A 6,345-nucleotide genomic window follows, 5' to 3' on the forward strand; every position below is an offset into this window, starting at 1 on the left:
TTTCGTCTTTTATCACTTCTAAACATTTTAATTAACCTCAATTTGCATTCGATCAACTTTATTTATCACCATATCAAAGTATGGGGTATTTCACTTTTGTTCAGTAGTTTTTTAGGATTGCGTTACTGGTTTTTATGTATTACGTGACTTATTGTTATATATTGCGAGAGCGATGACGCGTGAATTGTGCAATTCGCTTCTTGTTTAGGGGCGTTTGTTCACTAGTTATTAGGCATTGCATTAATGTGTATTAGACATTACGACACTTAATTTCTGTTAAATTTATGCGGCCGACCAAATGTGACTTAGGCATTGCATAAGTGGTTTCTATGCATTGAGGGGCTATTTTTGATAAATTGACTGATCATGACACTTATTTTTTGTTAAATTTCAGTGACTTGTCAAATGTGAAGCTTATGATTACATATGGTGGTCATTGGGTCGATGACACTTACAAGGGTGGTGAGACATGAGTGAGGGGAGTTGGGAGTGATTTGTCATTTTCGGGACTAGTGAAGCTGGTTGAAGAGGTTGTTGCAACTCACATAATAATGAAATCGAGCTACATGCATATCTCAGCCATGTCGTAGGGGTTTCGCTCGTAGTTATCAGGGATGATGAAGATGTAGCGAGTATTTTGTGAGATGAGAGGGCAGTTGTTGTGTTTGTGATAGTGAAGGCAGAAAATGCAAACAATATTCCACATGAGCACGGTATCCAACATAGTAATCAACAAGAACAGAATGTTAATTATTCTGACATACCACACCATTCATTTCCTAACAAATAACCATGGCAATCACGTTTGATGTATCCTCATGAGTTTCAGCAGCTCGGCGCACACATGGGGTGTCTGCAAATGATGTCTGCACAATTTCGATCGGAATGTGCATCAAACGAAATACTCGATACTTTGCAATTGTTGCTCGAAAATGCATTAAGTCCATTGTCATTAGCAAACAACATTGTGATGGTTGTGAGTGATGACGATGCATTTGATCAGATTGAAGATGATGTTAAATAAGACGACACGACGGATCAGAACCATGAGTTGTGTTATGACTATGAAGATGATTACATTGGCGGACATGAAGACCGTTCAGAGGATGACAGGGTTGAGCAGACCGATATTCCTGATTGTAATCATGCAGATGGTGGTAAAGGTCATACCACAACTGTTGTGTTAGAAGAGGTTGAGTTGGACGACCATTGCAGAATCGTTGAATTAGAAGATGTTGAGGGTGCGGAACCTATTTACGAGAATGCCATCGTACTTGAGAACGACATTCGTTCCCCTGATGACAATGATCAAGAAAGGGTAAATACAGGGGTATCTCGTCAATGGATTATTCTCGGGCTAGATATGATATCCTTCTAAATAGTTAGGAGTGAGGAATCCAGATCAATGGATGACCACTTATATCATGGAAAAGTGTTTCTATCGAAGGCTAAATTGAAACGAGCTTTGAGCATGTTGGCACTAAAAAAGAATTTTGAGTTTAGAGTTAAAAAGTCATGTCACACTCGTTTTAAGGTTGGTTGTAAGGATAAGGCATGTAAGTTTGCTTTACATGCAACGAAGTTACTTGAGGGAGAATATTGGCATATTTGGACGTTGCATAAGGTACGCATGTGTACTGTCGATGGTTTGCAATGTGGGTACCGAACTGCGAGCGTGAGGGTAATTAGTGAGCTTATCTCCAGCAGGGTGTAAGAAAATTGTGTAACCCCATTGAGACCAATGGAAATAATGGAAGAGATGAATCGCAAGTGGGGATTACAATGCCTATATGGTAAGGCCTTGCAAGCCAAGGAGTACGCAGAGAGTCTTGTGTTCGATCCGTCAGAAGAGTCATTCTAACTCCTCCCCTCGTATTTCCATATGTTGGAACGTGAAAATCCTGGTACTGTGACGTGTGTCACTACTGATGGGGAACAACGATTCAAATATTATTTTTGGGCATTCGAGTAATGTATTTGGGGGTTCAGTGCTGTAATTGGCCTGTAGTCGCTATCAATGCCACACATCTGAAAGGCAGATTCAAGGGTATTCTGTTTGTGGTGGTATGCAAAGATGCGAATGAGCAGATATATCCACTTGCATTGGCATTGGCCACGTCGAAGACGAAGAGTCTTGGTCATGGTTTCTTAACCAATTGTGTCGTGTGATTAGTTGTCTTGAAAATGCAATGTTCATTTCTGATCAGCATCTTGACATTAAGAATGCTATTGAGAAAGTGTACAAGGACGCTCATCACGATCTATTCAATTACCACTTAGGGAAAAATGTTAAAAACAGGTTCAAGAACGAAGATGTTGCAACGATTTTCACCATGGCCTCCAACTGCTATAGGGTCGCCGATTTTGACAGACATATGAATCAGTTGAAACAGCTTTGCAAACCTACTTATGACAGCCTTATGAGATTAGGCCCTGAGAGATGGGCACGTGCACGGTCACCAGTAAGGCAATACAAGTTAATGACATCCAACACTGCGGAGTGTATTAACTCTTGCCTGAGGCATGCAAGAAAAATGCCAATAACGGTCTTGATCGAGTGCATCAGAGGCATGTTTCAACGTTTGTTCCATGACTGGCACAATGAGGCATTGAATTTGACCATGCCTCTCAGCCCTTGGGCTACCGATCTATTGAACAGACTGTTCAATAAAGCATGTCACTTTTCCGTACAAGCAATCGATCAGGTGGAGTTTCAAGTTATAGGCGAGAGTAAGGACAGAGTCGTGAACCCCTCCACCAAGGAATGTTCATGCGGAGAGTTTCAGTCCGATCTACTCCCCTGTACACATGCCATGACGGTAATAAGGTATGAGCAATCATGTTTTGTTATATTGTGCATGATGAATTGAATTTTTACATTGTTCGCTATCTGTGATTTCATTGTCTTGGTAGTAAGTGCAAACGTGCAGCCATTGAATTCTGCTTAGACTATTACAAGATTCGATCTTGGGCGGAGGGATATGCTATTCCCATTCGCCCGGTTGGGCATCCTAGTGAGTGGGACATCCCCGATGACATTCAACAAAATGTCGTTTTGCCACCAAGTTGGCGAGGTCAAGCGATAAGACCTAGGAGGAAAAGGATTCCATTAGTTGGGGAAGGCAGCAGACGACGTAGATGTTCACAATGCAAGAGCTATGGTCATAATAGACAAAATTGTCGGACTTCATTTGCATCTCTACCGACAAAATAGGAAACATCATCTACTCAACCGACAGCTTAACGACGTCGACCCAAGGCATGTGCAATTTGCAGACAACCTAAGCACAGACGAAACCGTTGTCCAATGCGGACTACAAACTTTGATAACGTTATCGGTGTCATACCTGAATATAATGGCCCTTCAAATGTTAGTTGTTAGGGATTGTTTTGAAGTTTCCATTGATATTTACATTGAATAATAATATTTCAACTTGAGTTTGACAGAGTTTGAATGAAAAGTAAGATACACAAGATGTCCATATGGAAGAGAAAGACCTTATGCTAGTTATGGAGGTTTGAAAAAGTGTACCAAAGCATGAGAATTGAAGTTACTTTAAGAAAGTTATGGATGTTTTAAGGGATGGCTTCCACGTAATATGGAAAATGTTTATTGAGGAAAAATGATGGGAAGAAGAAGAAGCTGCTGGAAGTGAGGAGAAAGTGCTGAAAAAAATTAGATATATTTTCTATAGTTGACTACAGTTCCCATTATTTACGAAAATGCCATTGCATAGTTGGATCATCAAATTCCAATTACAGTACTTAGCCCATTTGTTGGATCATCAAATTCATTGTACTCCTTAATAATTTGTATTTCATTGTAAACCATTGAATAAAGCACAAAATATTTCATTTAATAATATTTGTGTGATTGATTACGCATCTTGCTTCATATTTTTGCCCAGAAAATGATGTATAATAATAGTAATAGTTGTTCTTGAGATGATGCAACTTCCATCTACAAGTATAAAACATAATATAGAAACGACATAATAACAAATATATAGTATACAATAGTTAATTAAAAATTAAAGAAGAAACATAACTTATCTAATTAAGAACAAATACAAATATGTCTCAATCAACAAAAATTTGAGTTATTACAAATATGTCTCAATCAACATAAATTTGAGTTATTACATCCATTGGTTGCAATGTGATTGCATTGCAATCTTACATTGCAGTGGTTTGTTACAAAACAAACACTGCAATGTAATTTAATTGGGCACATTACAAGGAATGTGACTGTACATCCCTTATACCAAACGCACCCTTAATGTCGACTGTTGTAATCAAAAAACATAAAGGGCATAAGATAGCTTCCAACCGTTTCTTTCATATTCCAGTCTTTCCAATATCTATCGATAGCTGCCGTTTCATCTTCCAACCATTCCAAACTTAGTTTAAGGGTGAAGGGAAGTTGAACCACTAAAACTGAACCGTCCTACACTGTCTTAAGCAATGGCCGCATCTTCTAGCAGACCCAATGTCCATGACAATGGCGACCAAAGTATAGGTGATGATGAATACTCTACCCTATGATCAAGGAAGAAATGGAAACTAGATCTTCAATTGCCTGCCGTATCAATTGGTTTTTCAATTCAACCAGGTAATGATATGTGCTCTCCTTTACGATTTAACGACATATCACATAGTGGTAGGTATTGGATAATAGAGAATGCCATAATATGATGCGGGAAAGTGGTAGATTGGGAAAGCTTATAGGAAAACATATACCTTGAGGGTAACCTATCTTCGTTTTTCGACATGGGTAAACTTAAGGGTCTAAGTACCTTTCCATTTTTTTCATTCACCGGAGTGAAAATGAATTTAAAAATCCTATAGATTTTGACCCTAACGTTTTGAACCTGTTTTTGGGAGGAATAGAGTTTACAATGACTCCTTTTGATATTGGAAAGCTCCTGAAAACGGAGTATAGACACGGACAATACAGACCTCCACCATCATATGATCCATCCTGCATGTGGGCCCAAGTGACAGGCAGAAGAGAACCGTACACCATAGAGTCATGTTCTGCTCGTCATTTGAATTCTGCACCAGATAGGCTGGTACATAATTTTCTAGCGTCCACATTACAGGGAAGGATCAGTCGTTTAAGACATGTTAGCGTTAAGGATCTATGGATGATGGAAACAATTGGAAGCGAGTTTGGAGTGAATATTGCAGAATATATGATCACCAGAAGTTGCCATGCAGGAAGAGATGACCCTTCCATACGGGAACATCATATCGGCTCTAGTTAAGAAAAAAAGGATATGGAGCAATAGGTATCTAGCTGATTGGACCAGTTGCAAGCCTGGTAATCTCTCGTTTCGATGGCTCGTGAAAAGGGGATATGACTTGAGTCTTGATGAGCCATCGAACTCTGTCGAAGGCAGCCTAGTTCATCTTGCCCATGATACTCCATCCAGACAACCGTCTAGAGTTCTTGTTTCCAATGATGTGATGTATAATATGCTTCTGAGGATTGATGAGAAACTCAGTAATCAAACTGCTACAATGCAGGCATTGGAATTGAGGATACAGAATGTTGAGAATCTTCTAATGCAAAGAACAGATATAACTATTCGGGCAGCAGAAGCGCGACAGAATTGATTGTCTTCAGATGAGTTTCTCCGATATTAACCTAAGAGAAAAAGGAAGTCAGTTGTCATATTTTCTGGCTGAGTCAACCATTCCAGATGAACATTCATATTTGGTAGTTATGGGTTAACTGGATTATGGATACTGTAGTTTGTATTTCATAATTCACTTGTGGTATTTTATTTTCTTTAACTCGATATTTTGTTTTGATGGTGCTTGGGGTTGAGTTATGGTTTGATATTGTCCATCGTAATTGGCTTACCCTTATTCAAAGAACATGACACAAAATAGGTGAGTCACGCGATGCAAGATCATCTAGTCACGCGATCCCATATCATATAGTCACGCGATTCAATAAGAATTTGTAACGCCACTCCATACATACTACTCACGCGACTCCATATAAACTACTAATGTAATTCCATAATATCCAGTCACGCGAGTCAATATCAACTTGTCACGCGATTATACAAAATAGTCATGTCACGCGCTTTCATATTAACTAATAACGCCACTCCATATTTACTATTAATGGGAGTAAATATCAAATACTCATGCGATTCTAAATCTTAACGGTTCACACGATCCATATTTACTGTTCACACTATTCCAAGTGGATTAGTGACGTGATTCAATATTAACAACTGATGTGATTCAAAATTTAGTTCTCGCGTGACTCCATAACAAATACTCCCGCGAATCAATATCAACTGGTGACGCGATTCCATCCACACCATT

The sequence above is a fragment of the Theobroma cacao genome, chromosome 9 (assembly GCF_000208745.1).
Source record: "Theobroma cacao cultivar B97-61/B2 chromosome 9, Criollo_cocoa_genome_V2, whole genome shotgun sequence".
Taxonomy (NCBI): domain Eukaryota; kingdom Viridiplantae; phylum Streptophyta; class Magnoliopsida; order Malvales; family Malvaceae; genus Theobroma; species Theobroma cacao.